The sequence below is a fragment of the Abramis brama genome (genome assembly GCF_963993115.1).
Source record: "Abramis brama genome assembly, chromosome: 9".
NCBI lineage: Eukaryota > Metazoa > Chordata > Actinopteri > Cypriniformes > Leuciscidae > Abramis > Abramis brama.
In genome coordinates, this window is record NC_139971.1 from 443601 (window position 1) to 465378 (window position 21778).

Here is a 21778-nt window from a genome sequence, read left to right on the forward strand (position 1 = left end):
CTCACGTTCCCGAGATTCTGAACGAGCGCGTCGGAACTGTGGTCCTGCACGCGGGAGGGGCCGACATCAGGCTGCGCCAGACGGAGGTTCTGAAGAAAGACTTCAGGAATCTGATCGATACGGTACGCAGCACATCGCCTGATATAACGATCATTGTGTCAGGACCGCTTCCCACGTACCGACTAGGTCATGAAAAGTTTAGTAGATTATTCGCGCTAAATGAATGGTTAATGTCATGGTGCAATGAGCAGAAACTGCTCTTTGTAAATAATTGGAATCTGTTTTGGGAGCGTCCTAGGCTTTACCGTGCTGATGGCTTACACCCAAGCAGATTCGGATCGGATCTTCTGTCAGATAACATCTCCAAAATGTTAAATACCTTTTGACTAGTAACCAAAAGTTCAAATCATAGTCTCTGCTGCACCAAATTAACTGATATAAATAGTGTAGAACATTGCATAGAAACTGTGTCTATTCCTCGTTTAGTGAGATCAAATAATAAATCTACTGCAGGATCTAGAAAAAATCTAATTGTTATTAAACCAGAAAATGTTGCTATTAGTAACCAAAAACAATTTCTAAAGCTAGGTCTTCTAAACATTAGATCACTCACACCTAAGGCAGTTATTGTAAATGAAATAGTCACGGATAATAGCTTCGATGTACTTTGCCTTACTGAAACCTGGCTTAAACCTAATGATTATTTCGGTCTAAATGAGTCTACTCCATCTGGATACTCCTATAAGCATGAACCCCGTCTGATTGGTCGTGGCGGCGGTGTTGCAGCGGTCTATAGAGATATTCTCAATGTTACGGGTTATAAGTTTATTTCGTTTGAAATACTTGTACTAAATGTTACGCTCTTAGATGTTAGAAAAAAATCCATATTATCTCTAGCCTTGGCTACCGTATATAGACCGCCTGGGCCTTACGCTGATTTCCTAAAAGAGTTTGCAGATTTTCTCTCAGATCTATTGGTCAATGTAGATAAAGCATTAATTGTTGGAGATTTTAACATACACGTAGATAATCCAAATGATGCGTTAGGGGCTGCGTTTATAGATTTATTAAATTCCTTTGGGGTCAAACAAAACGTCACCGGACCAACTCATCGTCTTAATCACACACTCGATTTAATTATATCATATGGAACCGATCCAACCGATATAGATATCATTCCACAAAGTGATGATGTCACTGACCATTACTTGGTAACTTGCATATTACGTACTCCTGTAATATGTCATGCGGCGCCGCGTTTTCGACCAGGCAGAACAATCCTTCCATCCACCATAGATAATTTCTCGAGTTGCTTGTCTGATCTGTCTCAGCTGCTGCCTGAACCCAAACAAACAGATGAACTAGAAGAACTAACTAGCACTATGAGCACCATTCTCTCTAGAACATTGGATGTTGTTGCACCCATTAGATTAAAAAAGGTCAGAGAGAAAATTAAAGCACCATGGTACAATAATACTACGCATGTTCTAAAGAGAGAAACCCGTAATTTAGAGCGTAAATGGAAACAAACTAATTTAGAGGTCTTTAGAATCGCGTGGAAAGACAGTATGTCACGTTATAAAAAGGCCCTTAAAGCGGCCAGGGCTGAGCACCTCCGCAAACTAATAGAAAACAACCAAAACAATCCTAGGTTTTTATTTAACACCGTGGCTAGACTAACAAATAAACAGACGTCACCCGAACAAAATATCCCGTTACAGTTTAGTAGTAATGATTTCATGAACTTCTTCACTGAGAAAATAGAAAACATCAGAACCACAATTGTAAACGTTCAATCCTCAATCGCACCTTATAATTCAGCCTCAATTTTCCCCCCACAAGAACAATTACAGTGCTTTACAACTATAGAACAAAAAGAGTTAAATAAACTTATCACTTCATCTAAAACAACAACATGTTTATTAGATCCTATACCAACTAAACTACTGAAGGAAGTGTTACCTGTAGTGGAAGAGCCTCTCCTCAATATTATTAACTCATCTTTATCTTTAGGTCATGTTCCAAGAACATTTAAACTGGCAGTGATAAAACCTCTCATTAAGAAACCACAATTAGACCCGCATAATCTAGCAAATTATAGACCCATTTCAAATCTACCTTTTATGTCTAAATTACTAGAAAAAGTTGTGTCCACTCAACTGGGCTCTTTCTTGCAAGAAAATGATATCTATGAAAAGTTTCAGTCTGGATTCAGGCCGCATCACAGCACTGAAACTGCGCTCGTTAAAATCACAAATGATTTACTCTTAGCTTCTGACCAAGGCTGCATCTCAATACTAGTTTTACTTGATCTAAGTGCTGCGTTCGATACTATCGATCATACAATACTCTTAGATCGACTACAAAATTATACTGGTGTTCAAGGACAAGCATTAAGCTGGTTTAGATCATACTTATCAGACCGCTACCATTTTGTCTATTTAAATGGAGAAAAATCGATCATAATTCCAGTAAACTATGGAGTGCCGCAGGGATCTGTGTTGGGCCCTCTGTTATTCTCAATATATATGCTGCCACTTGGAAATATTATAAGGAAACATGGAATTAGTTTCCATTGTTATGCTGATGACACTCAAATATATATTTCATCACGGCCGGATGAAAACGCTAAATTATCCAAATTGACAGAGTGTGTTAAAGATATAAAAGATTGGATGACGCGTAATTTTCTATTATTAAATCCAGACAAGACAGAGGTAATACTTATCGGTTCAAAAAACCGCCCACAGAACCTCTCACAATACAACTTTGACATCGTAGGATGTCCTGTTACTTTATCCTCTACAGTAAAAGACCTGGGTGTTATACTCGATTGTAACCTGTCTTTTGAAAATCATATTTCATATGTTACAAGAACAGCCTTTTTCCACTTTAGAAACATTGCTAAGCTACGTAATATGCTATCAGTTTCTGATGCAGAAAAGTTAGTTCATGCATTCATGACCTCGAGACTAGATTACTGTAATGCTTTATTAGCCGGTTGTCCTGCATCCTCAATAAACAAGCTACAGTTAGTCCAAAATGCAGCCGCTAGAGTTCTTACTAGATCAAGAAAATATGATCATATAACACCGATTTTATCATCACTACATTGGCTACCTATAAAGTTCCGTATTAATTATAAGGTATTGCTACTGACTTATAAAGCCCTAAACGGCTTAGCTCCAGTCTATTTAGCGGATCTTCTATCGCCCTATAATCCATCGCGCTCTTTAAGATCAATAAATTCAAGGCTTTTGGTCATACCTAGGATATCCAGATCAACCAAAGGAGGGAGAGCATTTTCACATTTGGCTCCAAAACTCTGGAATAGCCTTCCTGATACTGTTCGTTGCTCGGACTCGCTCTCCCAGTTTAAAACTAGATTAAAGACGCATCTTTTCAGCCAGGCATTCATATAATATTGTTAATCTCACAGTTTCAAACTACAATCCGGCCTCTAGTTCATAAATGCCAGAGGAGAACTGGCCCCCGACTGAGCCTGGGTTCTCCCAAGGTTTTTTTTTTTTTCTCCATTAGGTCACCTGATGGAGTTTTAGGACACCATTAGGCCGCTTGATGGAGTTTTTTTCGGTTCCTTGCCACTGTTGCCTTTGGCTTGCTCAGTTGGGGATATTTTGGGGATATTTAATCAATCAATAAATTCTACTAGAAACAAACTTTGTTGTATTATTTTATTTTTATACTGTGAAGCTGCTTTGATACAATCTGTATTGTGAAAAGCGCTATACAAATATACTTGATTTGATTTGATTTGATTTAAAGACTCATCTAGTAGAACGCCCAGGTTCCGTACACGTGAGGATCTAAAAGCTGATAGTCTGCCTAGGTCGAAGGTGGCAGCCGAGAACATAAACATAAGCCACTGACATAAAAAAGATGAAAAAACTATACTATACACATGTCAAATGGTGCATTAATATCATGACATGGGCATGCTAAGCCTGTGAATATATGTGCATATATGTGAATATATGTGAATGTAATGTGAATATACTGTATATACAGTGCTATGCATAAGTTTAGACACCCATGCTAAAGTTGAATAAAAAGAGAAATAAAAAATCATCTTTTGGAAATTGAACTTAATGCCTTAATTAAAAAAATTAGGATTCTTTGTGAATGAATAATGTATCGTAAATAAATAAATGTTCTTCCTTAAAATACAAGGTGCATAAGTTTGGACACCCCTATGTTAAATTCCCATAGAGGCAGGCAGATTTTTATTTTTAAAGGCCAGTTACTTCATGGATCCAGGATACTATGCATCCTGATAAAGTTCCCTTGGCCTTTGGAATTAAATAGCCCCACATCATCACATAGCCTTCACCATACCTAGAGATTGGCATGGTTTTATTTCAGTTAGCCTAATAGCTGGTTTGATTTGCATTGAGAGATGATCTTATGGAAAGTACTCCATGCCAATCTCTAGGTATGGTGAAGGCTATGTGATGATGTAGGGCTATTTAATTCCAAAGGCCAAGGGAACTTTATCAGGATGCATAGTATCCTGGATCCATGAAGTAACTGGCCTTTAAAAATAAAAATCTGCCTGCCTCTATGGGAATTTAACATAGGGGTGTCCAAACTTATGCACCTTGTATTTTAAGGAAGAACATTTATTTATTTACGATACATTATTCATTCACAAAGAATCCAAATTTTTTTAATTAAGGCATTAAGTTCAATTTCCAAAAGATGATTTTTTATTTCTCTTTTTATTCAACTTTAGCATGGGTGTCTAAGCTTATGCATAGCACTGTATATATGTGCTGCTGCAGCTGTCTGAGGAACCAACAGGATTTTGGATGCTCTGTGATTTTCTTCACTTTGGAAAAGCTGTTTACATAAATGGTCCTCCACTTGAAGTCAACTGAGCAGAAATCCCTAGAAACATGGCAAGAAAATAGACTCAAAGCCTAGCGATGACTTTAAACCCTGCATTCCCTTGTGAAAAAGAATTGTGTTTAATTGAATAAAATGCGCACTTGTAGAGTACTTTAAATCTTTAAAAGTATATTGTTAACTACTAACTAATATTATTGAAATAAATACACTTAAAGAGGACACACTTTCATGAAAATGTTTCAACACACTAAAGTACACTTTTAAAAAGGTTTTGTTTTATAGTCTTTTATTATTTCCAGTTTGCCCTCTTTAGTTTATGTTCTTTCCCCTTTTTCGTCTTTGATAAATTCAACATTACATTCAGTTTGTACTGAAGTATATTCTTTTAAAGTATATTATTTCATTCATACTTTTTTCTTTTCTTTCAAAAGTGTGCTAAAGTGTACTTCTTTTTCACAAGGGCTTCAACATTTCTTTTCAAATATTTCAGCCTGAAGTCTGGTGCATGTTCTGTGCATCTATAAGAGCTTGAATAATGCAATCGTTCACTGCGTCCAAATACAAGAGTGAAGGCAGTGACAAGGTGAATGGATTCACAGTGGATCTTCTCCCAGATAGTGTGAGTTGTGATCTCTGATTGAATTGGCGTTAAATGTCTGTGTAGACATGAAGGGTTGCTGTTATTAGCAGCTGACAAGCAGTGAGGGAATTTCCCCCATCAACTAGTCAAATGGTTAGTGTATAACAGGCACAGATACTGCTCACTACACTAAGGCCTGAAACATAAAGGGGAAAAAAACTTGATTTCATGCATTGTTGCATTCCACAACACGCTGAGAGTTAAGGCCGTTCACACCAAGAATGATAACTATAAAGATACAGTAACTATAACGATAACATATATCAGCGTTCACACCAGCGCACAATATCATTCTGTTTGTTATAAGGCTGGGACACACGAAGCCATCGGCAAAGTCATGTAGCTTTTGAGCTTCGGCTCAGTTTTTCCGGTGTGTTCTGCACAGTTTTAGGACAGATTCAGCATGTTGATCGGCTTTTGGACTCTGATTGGCTGTTCAGCTTAGAGAATTCATAGCATGAGAATAAAAGAGAAAGTGATAAAAGCGAGTAAAGAAGTGAAAATGGTACAGACATAAGGCTCTTATCATTTTACATCATCTTCCTTGAGCATTCAAATGCACGAATATTTTCATAAAAACATCTGCCGACTGGAATGAATAAAGTGATAAGCGTGCTGTGTGATTGATATTCAAAATGCTAAGTAAGCGCTGCTTTGTTTACGGTTTGAATATATGCAGCCCTAGTTTTGGTTTCCCTTTTTGAACGACGAAAATAGACTATTGATACCTGCTGATAGATATTTACAGTTATTTACTTTACACACAGACACAGAAAGAGCGTGTAGTCAACAGTTGCCTTTAGTCCTTTTGTTGTGTTCAAGCGCAGCTTTTTGGCCGAGACGCAGCCAACAAGATGCGGCAACCCAGTCAACTTTCGTCGCTTCATTGCTAGTTCTTTGACGTCGGCACTTGACGTGTCTTAGGCTATAAGCACACTGCAGTTTGTCGTCCGTTTATCTTTAAAGTTATCGTTCTCGGTGTGAACAGGCCTTTACAGTATGTGTTCAGAATAAAGCTCTTATTTTAAGCTTTGATTCCTGCTGGTTTTTAATGTCTGAAAGAATCAGTTCAGTTCTTATGTGATTAGAATTGAGAAAAATCAGTGCAGACTTGACTGTGCCCAGAGCTCAGCCATGACGATAGCCCACGGCGGAGTGTAACCAGAGCATTCGAGGACTGAGGTGGAGCTGATGCGACCGAGGACCCAGGTGGAGCCGGAGGGAGGGCGGAGCCCGCTGGAGCCGGAGGGGTGGAGAGCCGGAGGGGTGGAGAGCCGGAGCGCTGCGGATGCCTTGTAAGCATGGAACCCAAGGCCGAGGACTGAGGTGGAGCTGATGCGACCGAGGACCCAGGTGGAGCCGGAGGGAGGGCGGAGCCCGCTGGAGCCGGAGGGGTGGAGAGCCGGAGGGGTGGAGAGCCGGAGGGGTGGAGAGCCGGAGGGGTGGAGAGCCGGAGGGGTGGAGAGCCGGAGGGGTGGAGAGCCGGAGCGCTGCGGATGCCTTGTAAGCATGGAACCCAAGGCCGAGGACTGAGGCGGAGCCGATGCGACTCTGGGTCGGGTCGGGGTCGGGGGTAGATGCTCTCTGGACACCGGATGATGGCTTCCTTCCAATCCAGTCCTGTACTGTCTGGGAAGTCTACAGGATAGTCGGAGTTCGCCCCGACCCAGAAGAGAGACTTTAACGGCAGTCTTTATAGAAAGCTGACAGATATGAAGGGCAAAGACAATAAGAGGAAGCCCTTCTCAGGATAGGGCGACAAATTTTGCAGTCTACTATTCTGTCACGTAATTCCAAGGAAGACGATGATGATTAAAAAAATAAAACAAGGTTTATTAAATAACTCAGAGTAGATAGCCAAATGCGAGACAGTTGTGTCAATCACAAACAATACCTGACAACTGAGGACTGAAAAGACTGCAACTTAAATACATGATAAATGAGGGAAATGATAAAACACCAGTGCAGATCAAATGAATCACCATGACAACTGATAAGTGGCGGGAAACTTGAACAAAGGAAACATGTGACTGAAAATAACAAACCAAAAGTCCATGAAAATTAAATTAAGATCCAAACAGCATCCGAACAGAACTTTGACAGAAATTACTAGTCATCCAATTTTTTATCTCAATTATGCGTTCCGTTGATATTGGGAATTGGTCATTTTCATGTACAGAGTGAACAGCAGCGGTCCTAGTACTGAGCCTTGTGGTACGCCATACTGAACTTGTGATCGATGAGACATCTCTTCATTTACTGCTACAAACTGATAACGGTCAGAAAAGTGTGATTTAAACCATGCTAATGCAATTCCACTAATGCCAACATAATGCCAATGTAATTTTCGAGTCTATTACATTGTAATACCCATGTCATTATACACATTTGTGTCCTCATAAACCAAACATACAAGAAAGCACACGCATGCGTGCACACACACTCACACATACACTCACACACACTCAAACACACTCACACAGACACACACACTCTCTCACACACACACACACACACACACACACACACACACACACACACACACACACACTCAAACAAGTACAACAGAAAATACTCAACACTCAATTGTTTTTTTAGTATGACAAACACACATTTGTGTTACTATTCTGAGTTGTGGTGATGAATGCTAACATGTTCTAACTGTGGTCAGTTAGTCCAAAGCAAAGTTGTTTACCTCTAAAAACATTTGCTTAAAAAGACGTGCTAATTTCCCCCCGTTGTGTGTAATTACACCTTACTGTCTAACAATACATCTGTCTACACCCTAAATGCGATATAAAGGGCAATTAGTGTTATAATACTAAAGTAAACAGGACAAAATACTCCAGTGATTTTACTGAAGGACATTGGTTGGTTCTGTTCAACTACACTACTAATCTATCAGCAGAGCCGTCGCCTGATGTGGAGCCGTGTGACGAGTTGAAAATACAGGTTTCCAACAGCAACTAATCACTTTGGCAAACTTTATTAGAATTAAAATATTAAAATACTGAAAGTCTAAATACTGAGAAAAATGTTTAACTGCTTGAACAGATTATGTCACAAGCTGACCAAAGGCTGAATCATAGATCATAGATAATATGAAATAGTCATACTATGAGCCATAATACATGCTTTTAAGGTGTCAGAGAAAATGAAAAGCAAAGAAAAGGGAAAAATACAAAAGAAGAACAAAACCACAACGCTGAGACAGTGGAGGCTCATTCTGCAATCTAAATATAGTGATAATGTCTGGTGTTTGGCCTAAAAAATACAGAATCTTACATTTGTCTTAGTCTTTATAAAGGCTGCCGCTGTCATTATTGCCATGGCAACTGGTTTTCATTGGAGTATTTCCCAGCAGCGCTAGTATAGGCCTACAGCTCATCTGAGTATTGTTTATGAGCACAAGTAATAAAACATGTCTGTTCAATACCAGCAACTGTTATGCCTTCTGACAGCAACTGGAAATGGTTTGATGGCTAATATGAGAAGCAGAAGATCCTACATCCGCTAGAAGCAATACATGATTTTGACAACCGTATTATTATTCAGCACTTCAGATATGGGATTCTTACACATTCACAATAATTCTCTCTAAGTCCTAAACAATTAAGCAAGTCAAAAAGATAATTCCATTCAACCTTGTCAAATGCTTTTTCTGCATCTAATGATAAATCAAAATCTACTAAAAAGATTTTAGTACTCCTCATTTACTCGCCTTTATGTCGTTCCAAACCCATAAGACTTTTGTTCATCTTCGAAACACAAACGAAGATATTTTGATTTCTGTCCTTCCAATCCACCAAATCTTTCACACTTCAAAGTGTTCCTTGTAATCCATAATAATCGAGTGATTTACACTTGGTTCGATTGCCTGTTCCGAACCCGAGTTCGATTGCTTCCCCCCTCCCCCAGCCCCCGATGGACTGTGTTCACATTATATTATTTGTATCCGAACCGTGGTACGCTTGCGTCATCAAACTGCAGCTGGCGCGTACACGTGTTGCTTGGTAACCGCTATGAAAAAGCGTCAAAATGGATAGAATTGCTCGCTTCACATTTCTTCTTCTTTTTTTGAACCTTTGGTTTTGTTTTCAAAGAAAAGATACAGAAACACACTTGCGTCTGTCTGCCGCAAAAGTATTAAAACCGTTCCAAAGACAGCGGGATGTCCGCCGAAGACAATTTTTGTGGAGGCAAGCAGAAATCATCTCTCTGCTTGCAGTGCGTCAATCCCGCTTTTCGTCAAGGTAAGTGTATATAGACCCTTTTACAGTTGTTAAACACACGCACGCACCACATTATACATCATCAATAGCGGTTCACTTCCGCGATTTGGTATGACTGCGTTCATATCAGCAGCGAACCGTACCCGAGTTCACATGAACCGTACCCCAGACCACCTTTTTAAGCGGACTCGAGTACGGTTCGCGGGTGCGCACCCGAGTTCGGAAAACAGCGTTCACATCATCCAAACGAACCGAACTCTGACGTCATTCGAACCCGGGTGCGCACCAAAAGTGCTAGTGTGAAAGCGCCCTTACTGAAGAGACATTGCTTTATATTGACGAGTAGATTTAATTTACATATAAACATTCATCAACTCACATTAAATGTGGTCATGGCATCTTAAACATTAACACTGATTGTGTGTGCGCTCGGGTCCATTAACATCTCTAGGACTGATGAATCAAACACACATTTACTTTTGTTTTGCAGCTAAAAAAAAAAAAAATTCTGTCTTTTCGTGACAGCAGTTCATGTACTTACACATGTATGCACGAATAATGATTATTTTAATGAATTTGTAATGTTAGCATCTCAACAAAGTATGTGAACCAAGGGGTCTTTGCCTGAAAAGGCTTGAAGGCTGCTGTTCTGTAATGTGTGTGTATATATATATTTATTTGCCCCCTTGGTAAATGTAGCAAAGTTCGTTATTATAGGAAGGAGGAGGCGGGAACTGACGAACATTCAACACATTTTAATACCAAAAATAACAAATACAAAACAAAAGTAAAAGACAGCAGCCACTCACGGACGACTGCTGTCACATCAAATAAAACATAAACATCAAATAAAATCCAGGCCTGGCCTCTCTCGATCTCCACTGTCGTCGCTCCTCCTTTATGCTTCCGCTCCTCCGTGAGAGACACGAGACCGAGTCGCTCATTATCAGTCACGCCACCGTAATCACACTCGTCCTGCTCGCCACAGTAAATATGATCAAAGATGGCTGTAAAAAATAAATCTGCATATACACACACACACATATATGAAGCTGCCTGAGGAACCAACAGGATTTTGGATGCTCTGTGATTTTCTTCGCTTTGGAAAAGCTGTTTAAATGGTCCTCCACTTGAAGTCAACTGAGCAGAAATCCCTAGAAACATGGCAAGAAAATAGACTCAAATCCTAGCAAAGACTTTAAACCCTGCATTACAACCCTTCTTTTCAAAGATTTCGAATGGAAGAATCGCTGCCCAACCCTCTGCAACTCTGAGACTCTGTGACTGAGCTTCTGGATCAGTCCGACAGCAACATCAGCTGATAACAGGAGAGTAAACCGTGCGGGGAACAGTTCGCACTGATGAAGCCGTTAGAGATAAACATCTTCAATAAATGCTCCAGAATACACTGAACAAAACATTCAATGACCACCAAGGATGATGACACAGAAACCTGACATACTTCTGATGATAAGCGGATCAGTGTGTGTGCAGTTTAACAGTGTCGATGGCTTCACTTCATTCCCTGAGCGTCAGAATACAGGCTTTATCTCGGCTGAGTAAAGATGCATGTTGCAGAGAATTCAAGACATATGAAAAGCCTAGTGCAGTATTTTACTGTGGGTTAGTGTTGCTGAGCTCCAGTGTAGGCCGTGTTTTCAGGCATTCAAGCTGTAAGAATTAAAAGATGCCTTTTTTGGCCAAATTCCAAGGCAGCATCCCATATATTCTTTGCAGAGAAGTAAATCCCACACTGCATTGCAACAAACTCAGTGAAAAAATCCTTCCAAGATGGTGGAGAGTCGAGAGAAACGATGAATATAAATATAGTTCAGTAAATGGGAAAAGCTCATTAAAAAAAAAAAAAACCTTAGAAAATAATGCTCTAGTTTACCCAATATTTTTTTGTGTGTGAGAGTGTTTGTGTGTGTGTATGTATGTGTGTTTGTGCGTGCGTGTGTGTGTGTGTGTGTGTGTGTGTGCATAACTAAACTTTTCATGTTTATGTCGTATCAAAAATGAATGTGTTCAAAATCAAAATCACATGAATGTGTTTATGGATTTTGAATGGACTTTTCCAAACCTCCCTCTAAACTGTAGATCAGACCAGATACTCTCTCCATCTCACGCAGAAACAAGAGCCAGGCGTGTGTGTCCTCCAGCACGTCAGACCCGTTCGCTAACAGCACTGTACGCTTCCCTATAAATACTGCAGCCGGCACATCTTACCCCGGGGAACCAGCTGACCCACATCAGCAAGACAAACACGCTTCACACCTGCATAAACGAGTTAGCGGCCGCAAATCATGACACAATGAGCTGCACTGTCTGCTAACAGGAGAGTGTGTGTGAACCGCATGAATGAAGAGAGAGCCAGAAGAACAGGTGTGTGAGCAGCAGGAGCTGGAGAGGAAAGATGAAGCACAGATCCAGGAGCTCACGGCTTCTCCATCATCAGGACTGTTTCCTGGAGTCTCAGTGTGATTCACTGACGTCGAGCGGTGGAGGTGTTGCTCTGCCACGATATGCTGGAGATATATTACTGTACAGCTCCACACTATTGACGTGAGAGAGAAACAGAGGGCTTCAGCTGTGGCTCATCCCATCAGAATAGCTTTAGATGTTCGAGTGTTTCAGATCGTGAAGCTGATCTCATCTTTTGCTTCCTGGTCATCAAAGTCCAAACAAATAGAAATTATCAAATGAGATCAAGCACATTTCATTTTCATTTCTAATGATATAAAATGACATGAAGAAAATGGTCAAAGTCCAGAAACTAACCTTGCTGTATTTTTGGGGCATTCTGTTTTATTAAGTTCCTCAAACATGTTTCTTGAAAACTGCTTACTTTGTGTCACGGTGTCTTCAATTCAACAATAGTGAAGTCATGGTCTGTTGTAAACTCAGAATCGAAGACCAGGAGACTTTTGGGATCACGTTGAAGAAGTTATTCTTTATTGAGGACTTCGCGTTGACGTGGCTGCAGTTCAACAAAAGTCTAACTCAAGACAGTTGCCTTGCAAATTTATAGACATTTAGGGGGAGGGATTTACATTGAGGTTGAACAAAGCATGCAAATTAAGTATACAGGTTAAGGAACCCCCCCGACTCCAGCGGGTTACCAGTCTCAATCCAATCAGCATAACCATTCAAAAGCATATGTGCTAATCCAATCAGCCTAACGATTCATCGTCTAGGGCTACGGGCTCGAGCCATTAAAGACAAAAGGTGACTTACAATAGAGAAAAACAGGACTGGCAGAAACTGTTGTTGCTATTATCCTAACCTAACCCTTAAAATGCTAACTTCAATGTACTCATCTTTTACTGTTGCAAACTAAATTAAACATTTAATAAATTTGTAATCCAACAGGTCACAATAGATTTCAGTCATCAAGGTTATTGTAGCATGTATTATACATTTGATTTCTGGGACCTGTTATTCATGCTTTATTTATTGAAGATGTTTTGCCACTCATTCTAGTGGCTTGATCACTAACTGTGATTGAACCCATGAATCATGAGTCGTGAGTTCAGAAACGATGATCAGTGTTTAATTCACCAACATCTCATCAAATACCTTTTAATGTTAATGAAAAAGACAGATACATGTTGAATCCCTTTTAGTTTAAACTAATTTTTGATTTGGGAATAATTCGATTTTTTGTTTTGGGTGAATCAATAGCGTGTGTTTGAGTGAGGGTGAACTAGGCATCTTAAAAGACAATCTCAAAACAGAGCCTTTGAAAGCAGAATTTAATGAAGATAACAGACGTTATGTGGCGTTCTCTTGGCTGTGAGTTTAGCCCTGAGAGACTGGCAGACTGCATTATAATGAGCTGGAGCTGGCATCTGTGTCTCACATGTGGAGACAGAACAGGCCCTCTTTAATCATGTGACACGATGCATTGAAATACTTTTTAAGATTAGTGACACTAAAACAAATTTATGCCAGTTGTATATCAAATGTAGTTTTGTCTGTGCACTTTTCCATCAGCTCAGTGTTGTTTTACATTGTCTCTCTCTCTCTCTCTCTCTCTCTCTCTCTCTCTCTCTCTCTCTCTCTCTCCTCCTCCCTCGCTCTCTCTCTCTCTCTCTCTCTCTCTCTCCCCCTCGCTCTCTCTCTCCTCTCTCTCTCTCCTCTCTCTCTCCCTCTCTCTCTCTCTCTCTCTCTCTCTCTCTCTCTCTCTCTCCCCCCCCCTCTCTCTCTCTCTCTCTCTCTCTCTCTCTCTCTCTCTCTCTCCCCCTCGCTCTCTCTCTCTCTCTCTCTCTCTCTCTCTCTCTCCCTCTCTCTCTCTCTCTCTCTCTCTCTCTCTCTCTCTCTCTCTCTCTCTCTCTCCCCCCCCCTCGCTCTCTCTCTCTCAATTCAATTCAATTCAATTTCAATTCAAATGAGCTTTATTAGCATGACTGTGTAACACAATGTTGCCAAAGCATCAACATATTATATATAAATAATAAAACAAACAAACAAAACATATATGTATAGATCATGTCATATGTAGCATAGTAAATATAAATAAATAGATAAATAAACACAATTTATCCTAATAAATGAATAAATACAGTGGGTCTCTCTAGCTGTCTCTGGCGTTGTGAATAGCTAACACATATTTAGCCGCTAGTGCAGCTGTACTATCATCTTCTCCCAGTAAGAAGAACATTTTCTCAGTGTCACTCAGTTCAACGAACGATGGAATCAAGATTTCAAATCTGGGCAGAAAGGTTTCTCTTATACTGGAGTATTTAGAGCAGAAGAGCAGAAAGTGTTCCTCATCCTCGATGTGCTGTAGATCACAGTGTCTACAGATCCTCTGCTCTCTCTCTGTCCATGTTAGTCTACGTCTTCCTCTCTCTATCTCTAGATCATGGTCACTTAATCTGTATTTGGAGAGGATTTGTCTTTCTTTAAAATGTTTAATAAATAGATAACTGGCCAATTTAGTGGTTCTATTGAGGGTCGAGTAACATTGGAGTTTATTCTGGAGGGCAAAATGTGCTTTTAGTGATTCATCATGAGTGACTTTTAGATGTTTGTGGATTTCTTTAACAATAGTTTTGGGGTTGATGGGGAGTATATTCTGATAGAGCGAGTGTGTTTAGAGGATGAGGTTCTGCTGAGGTTTCATTGGTGAGGAGGGCTTTATATTGGACTGACTCTGGGTCAGACTGATGGAGGTGATGCCAGAACTGAACACATCTCTTCTGGATCTCGATGTTCAGCGGGTACAGGCCCAGCTCAGCCCTGCAGGCGGCAGTGGACGTGTTTCTGTGAACCCCGAGAATATTTTTGGCAATTTCCAATTGTAATTTTTCTACTGATGTTTTATCCCAATTTTTAAAATTTAGTGCTGGTCCCCAAATTTCACATCCATATAAAAGAATTGGTTTTATTATTGAATTATATAATTTTATCCAGGTTTTAATGGGTAATTTTAAGTGTCCACATCGTGACTTTATAGCATAGAAAGCCCTCCGAGCCTTTTCACCGAGTGTTTTCACAGCCAGACCGAAGCGTCCCGAAGCGCTGATGTCGATGCCCAGATAGCTGTAGGTAGAGCTGTGCTGCAGGACCTGGCCTTTACACACACACACACACACACACACACACACAGATAGCTGTAGCTAGAGCTGTGCTGCAGGACCTGGCCTTTATACAGGAGCTGGTGTGTGTGTCCCTGAGATCGGGCTTTCTTCTGGAACAGCATGACTCTGGTTTTGTCCAGATTGACTGTCAGGGCCCAGTCGTGACAGTATTGTTCCAGCAGGGACAGGCTCTGCTGAAGGCCCTCAGGTGTGCGGGACAGCAGGACCAGGTCATCCGCGTACAGCAGACATCTGACCTCTGACCCCTGTAGAGTGAGGCCGGGCACAGTAGAGCTCTCCAGCGCTGATGCCAGGTCATTGATGTAGATGTTGAATAGAGTCGGGCTCAGACTGCAGCCCTGCCTCACTCCACGGCCCTGCTGGAAGAACACACACACACACACACACACACACACACACTCCACGTCCCTGCTGGAAGAACGCGGTTCTGTGGTTACCGATCTTCACCGCACTTTTGCTGTTGGTGTTCAGAGATTTTATAATGTCAAATGTTTTTCCGCCGATGCCAATTTGTAGGATTTTGTACAGTAGACCATCATGCCAAATTGAATCAAATGCTTTTTTAAAGTCTACAAAACATGCGAATATTTTCCTTTGTTTGTCGTTGATGTTCTTGTTGATTAGAGTGTGGAGGGAATAGATGTGGTCGGATGTGCGATGTTTTGGTAAAAAGCCAATCTGAGCTTTATTTAAGATGTTGTGTGCTGAGATGTGTGAGACGATGCGTGTGTTGATGACACTGCAGAACAGTTTTCCCAACACACTGCCCACACTTATCCCGCGGTAGTTATTGGGGTCGAATCGATCACCGCTCTTAAATATGGGGGTGATGAGTCCTTCAGACCAGATCTCAGGGAAGTTTCCAGACCAGAACACCAGATGAAATAATTTGGCTAGAGTTTGAATCATGCTGGGACTGCTGAGTTTAAGCATTTCATTATTAATGTGATCTTGTCCACATTCTTTCTTTAATTTAAGATTTTTAATATGTTCTAATATTTCAGATATTGTTATTGATTTATCTAATGGATTTTGATAATTCTTAATAGTTTTTTCCATGTCTTCTAGTGTTTTCTTTATTTTACTCTGAGGTTGGTTGAGGTCGGCCGGTTCAATTTTTTGATACAGATTTTCAAAGTAAGATTTCCAAATTGTGCCATTCTGGAGTGATATCTCTAATTTGGGTTTTTCGAGTTTTTTATATAAGGTCCAGAAAGTGTTTTGATCTACTGAATCGTCAATTTCTTCAATTTTAGTTTAAAAATATTTTTCTCTTTTTTTCCACAGAAGTGTTTTGTACTTTTGCAGACAGTCTGAGTAAGAAAGCCGTAATGTCTGGCTGGACGGATCTTTGTGCTTTTTGTTAGAGAGTCTCCTGAGTTCTTTTCTGAGACCGGCACATTCATCATCAAACCAGACATCCTTTCTCTTTCTCTGTTGATTGGTTCTATCTTTGGTTTGCTGTTTAATTTTAGATAGAGTTATCAATGTTATGAATATGTAATTTAAGTTTTTTGTTGCTAAATTTATTCCATTAATATCTAAGGTGAAATCAGTGGACATAAAGTCATCTAGCATTTTTAATATAATCGGATTGTTCATATTTTCTTTGAAATGTTCTGAGTTGGATTGATTCCACTTGAGTTTATGTTTCAGAGGAAACAGTTTTTCAGATTCAGGTGGAGCAGTTTTGGTTATTTGACATGGGGCTTTCAGATAAAGCACAGTTTGGCAGTGATCGGACATCGGGAGCTGAGGTCTGACTGTGAAGGCATTGATAAAACTTTGATCAATATCTGTTATTGAATAATCAACCACACTGGTTCCTAATCTGGAGCAGTAAGTGAATCTACCTAATGTGTCTCCACGAGTTCTGCCGTTAATGATGTATAATCCTAAACCTTTACAGAGTTTCAACATTTGTTTTCCACTAATGTTCACTGAAGTGTCATAGCTGTTTCTCGGTGTGATATTCGATGAGAGATGAAACGTGGTGTCATTGGGGATGTGGTCATTATCTACAATATTTACATAATCAATTTCTCGCCCTGTTCTGGCGTTTAAGTCTCCGCAGATGAGGATGTTTCCTCTGGACTGAAAGTGTAAGATGTCAGTCTGTAATGTTGGGAAGCTTTGCTCTTCGTAATAGGGAGAGTCATGAGGGGGAATATAGACTGCACAGAGGTAAAGATTAGACTGATATATGACGGATTTCACTTCAAGCCAAATGGATGATTTTCCACTTTTAGCAACTTTAATCGAATGTTTTAAATCGTCTTTGTGCCATTTATTCCACCTGAGTCTCGGACACATTTAATTTTAGAATTTTTTGATGAAGGAACCATAATTTCCTTGTATCCTATTGGACAATGTAAGGTCTCATTACTACGACACCACGTCTCATGAAAGATACAGATGTCCATGTCTGTTACACTGCTGAGTAAGTCTTGGTCTGCAGTCTTATTACCAAAAGTAGAAGATTGCAGACCTTGTATATTCCAACAACTGATTTTAAATGATTTCATGGATAGGTGTGTGTGTGTGTGTGTGTGTGTTATGCAGGTTATGTCCTCAGCCTGGAGCAGATGACGTTCAGCAGATGTCGGATCTGGTTGAGTTCAGCAGCTGCAGGGTTCTGTGGTTGTTGAGCGGCCGCTGCGTAGCTCTTGTGTTGGGGTGGAGGTCCGGTGGTCCGTGTGGGCTCTGCTGGAGGACGAGGGCTTCGCCTGTTATCGGAGTTTCTGTTGTTTCTTGCTGTGTTTGAAAGGGCTGTGCTTTTCAGCACTCTGGCGAAGACTTTCACTCCTTGCTTATTGAGATGTATGTGGTCATACATATGATGAGGCTGTATGTCTTTGTGATGGGCGAGATGAACATTAGGAATGAGTGCGCAGCTTCTGGAGAGTTCCACATTATTCCCGTGGATCACGTGGAACGGCACATCGGTGCGTGGCAGCAGTGTGGACAGAGTTACTCTAGCGTCTGGGAAGCGTTGTGTGGCTCTGATCGCCACCTCTTTCATCATAGGAGCCACACGGCCCTTCATGGCCCTTAAATCATTCGTCCCTGTGTGGATTACGATGTGCTTGTAGTTTTCATGTTTACTCTCAGACAGGATCTGAAAAGCACTTCTAGTGTTTGGGCACCAGATTTTCTTGGCTCTCATGTTTGGTAGTAGAAGTCTCTCATTGACATATTTCCCATTAGAGTCCGTCAGGATAAGAGCATGTGTTTCTCCCGGGTCCTGTGCAGAGGAGCTGTGGATCTGGGGTGCTGGATCAGTCGAGCAGTGAGGCTCTTCTTCCACTGGCAGCTGTTCAGGTTGAGGGTTTTCCATGAGCATCTCTGGACGAGTCAAGGGTTTGGCAGAAGACTCTTTAGGTGCTGAAACAGAATTGAGTCTTTCTTTCAGATCTGTAATGAGTTCATCTTTGGTGTGGAGTACTGACTTCAAGGCCGATAACTCCTCCTGCATTTCTTTTCTAACTTCCGTTAGTTGTCTTCCTAAAGTTGATTTTACTTCCCTTAGTTCATCTTTGGTTTTCTGAAGTTCTTCTGTCATTTCTTCTCTGTGTCTCTGCAGAGATTCAACTTCTTGTTTTAAGTTATTTATGTCAATTGTCACTTGTTCCATGTTGTTGTCTTTCAGGTGGGATAGTATTAATTCTTTTATCTCCACAACTTCTACTTCCAGAAGTGAAAAGTTGTCTTTCATTTTTGACATTGGAGATGGAATGGTAGTTGCTGAAGTCACTGTCGTCTTTAGAACTGATTTTTCAGGAGAGGGAACAATGTTCATATTCTTGTCCACTTCATCAGACAGTGCCAGGTTTTTTATTAATTCAAAATCTTCAATGAAGACCTTGAGAGCAGACTCTGATCCCTGGACCATGACAGTGCCATTTTGATATAAGTTCAGGGTCAAAAATCTTGTTTCATCATTTTTTTCAGCATCTTCAAATGCTAAGATCTGTCTGCCTTTACAGATGCCTCTTTTCTTGGTAAAGGTGAGATGTTGACAGAAGGCAGTGTGCCATAAAGGGCTGTGTTCGGTGTAAAAGAGCAGGTTGTTCATGGCACTGTGGTCCTGTAGATCCGCAAACAGTGTGTCGGGCCTCTCCTTCATCTGCTTGTGTCTGAGCATCAGCCTGGAGGACTCAGAGCTCTTCTGAGGGTAGATGAAGGGGCGGGGCCAAGATGATGCGTTGGCCATCATTGATTTGGAATGTAAACAATCAACTGAAATAACTGCCACTGTTTTGAATTGTTTTTGTTTATCATCTCCCAGTGGAGATATAAAACTGGTAAAAATGAGTAAATAAGCCAAAAATGGGGAAAATATGACTTTCACTGATTTCTTTAAAATTCCAGTTGTGTCCAAAATGTCCAAGAATATTTTTTCTGTGCTGTTCTTTCAAACAGGAATCAAGCAAAAGTCCAAAGAGAGATAAATAGCATTGTCTATTCAAAATGTTTTTACCTCTCTTTTCCTCCAAGTTTTCTTAGTGGCTGTTGTTGTCTCTCTCTCTCTCTCTCTCTCTCTCTCTCTCTCTCTCTCTCTCTCTCTCTCTCTCTCTCTCTCTCTCTCTCCCCCTCGCTCTCTCTCTCTCTCTCTCTCTCTCTCTCTCTCTCTCCCCCTCGCTCTCTCTCTCTCTCTCTCTCTCTCTCTCTCTCTCCCTCGCTCTCCCTCGCTCTCGCTCTCTCTCTCTCTCTTCCCCTCGCTCTCTCTCTCTCTCTCTCCCCCTTGCTCTCCCTCCCTCTCTCTCTCTCCCTCTCCCTCGCTCTCCCTCCCTCTCTCTCTCTCCCTCTCCCTTGCTCTCCCTCGCACTCTCTCTCTCTCTCCCCCTCGCTCTCTCTCTCTCTCTCGCTCTCTCCCCCTCTTTTGAGAAGAGCTGGTGGAATGGGACTTGATAAGCATTTGTTTCTGATGAAGCTAGAAGAGACTGAGCTTACAGATCTGATTCCTTTCTATAAATCTGTTCTGGAAGCCTGGAAAGTTTTTGCACTTTCTAGATCACCTGAAGTACCTGCGGGGACGTGGCTGTTGGAGGAGCCATTGTTTCTTAACTCTTTCCTGCCTTCGAGACTTTTATCCTCAGCCTTTCTGTGTGCACGTCTACTGTCTGCTGGGTGCACAAAGCTGGGGCATTTACTACACACCAGTCTGGAAACCTTGGGCAGGAAAGCTGGAGTTAAGTCAACAAGAGTATTACAAAAGCTCATCACAGAGTTGATTGGAGAACTGGATTTTAACTATCGTTCTTTCCTGGACAATCCAGCTATAAAAGATGAATGGAGAAGTGGATGTGAGTATTGTTTCCCCTCTCTGACTGTAAGAGCTGCGGTGGGGGACTGGCAAGAAGAGAGGAAAGGTCTACTGTCATTCAGAACTCCACAAATGGATGGATTTGAGGCAGTGGGAAAGAAAGCCCTTTATGTCACCTGTGTAAAGGTGTCTAATTTACATTCTTTGACTGGGGTTTTTTCGACGAAATGGACAGAGGTTTTTGGCACTGACTCTTCCCCTAAAGGTAGTTGGCGTATCCTGTACAAACGTCCGATTGACCAGCGGACTGGTGACCTCCAGTGGAGGATTGTACATGGATGTATAGCTACAAACAGACATGTGGTGCATCTTGACCCTAGTGTTAGTGTGGGTTGTCCTTTTTGTGCAGAGACTGAATCTGTCTTTCATTTGTTCATGCAATGTTCAAGGTTGATGGATTTGCTTTCCTTGTTAACAGAGTGGGTTACATCTTTGGGTGAAACTTTTTCTTTTCAGTTGTTCATCTTTGGTCCAAAGTACACCATTGAGCAAAATAATGTTTTGGTTTTACTTAATTTCATTTTTGGTAATGCAAAATTAGCCATTTGGAAAACTAGAAAAAATAAAATATTAGGACAAGGTGCAGTAAATCCAATTTTCATGTTTTTGGGCCTAGTGGGTTCTCGTCTCAGAGTGGAATATTCGTACTATAAATTGGTTGGGCGTTTAGAGCGTTTTATGGAAATTTGGGGGATAAACCATGTCTTATGTACAGTTTATGAAGATGAATTGGTGTTGAATTTTTTATGTTTTTTTATTTATTTATTTGTTGTGATGATGAGTGATTGTTATCATCATCATCATAATATTGTGTTGAACAAACATGATTGTTTATAATTGTTGTTAAAATAAAAGTGTCTTAATCCTCTCTCCCCCTCGCTCTCTCTCTCTCTCTCTCTCTCCCTCGCTCTCCCTCGCTCTCTCTCTCTCTCGCTCTCTTCCCCTCGCTCTCTCTCTCCCTCTCTCTCTCTCGCTCTCTCTCTCTCTCTCGCTCTCTCCCCCTTGCTCTCCCTCCCTCCTCTCTCTCCCTCGCTCTCCCTCGCTCTCCCTCGCTCTCTCTCTCTCTCTCTCTCTCTCTCTCTCTCTCTCTCTCGCTCTCTCTCTC

General features: G+C 41.0%; 1 protein-coding gene across 2 annotated transcripts in view; it reads left to right on the top strand.

The window, feature by feature from the left end:
• tspan4a (tetraspanin 4a) overlaps positions 1–21778 on the top strand; it is a 70273-nt gene that overhangs the window by 12779 nt on the left and 35716 nt on the right. The gene's annotated exons all lie outside the window — the stretch shown is intronic.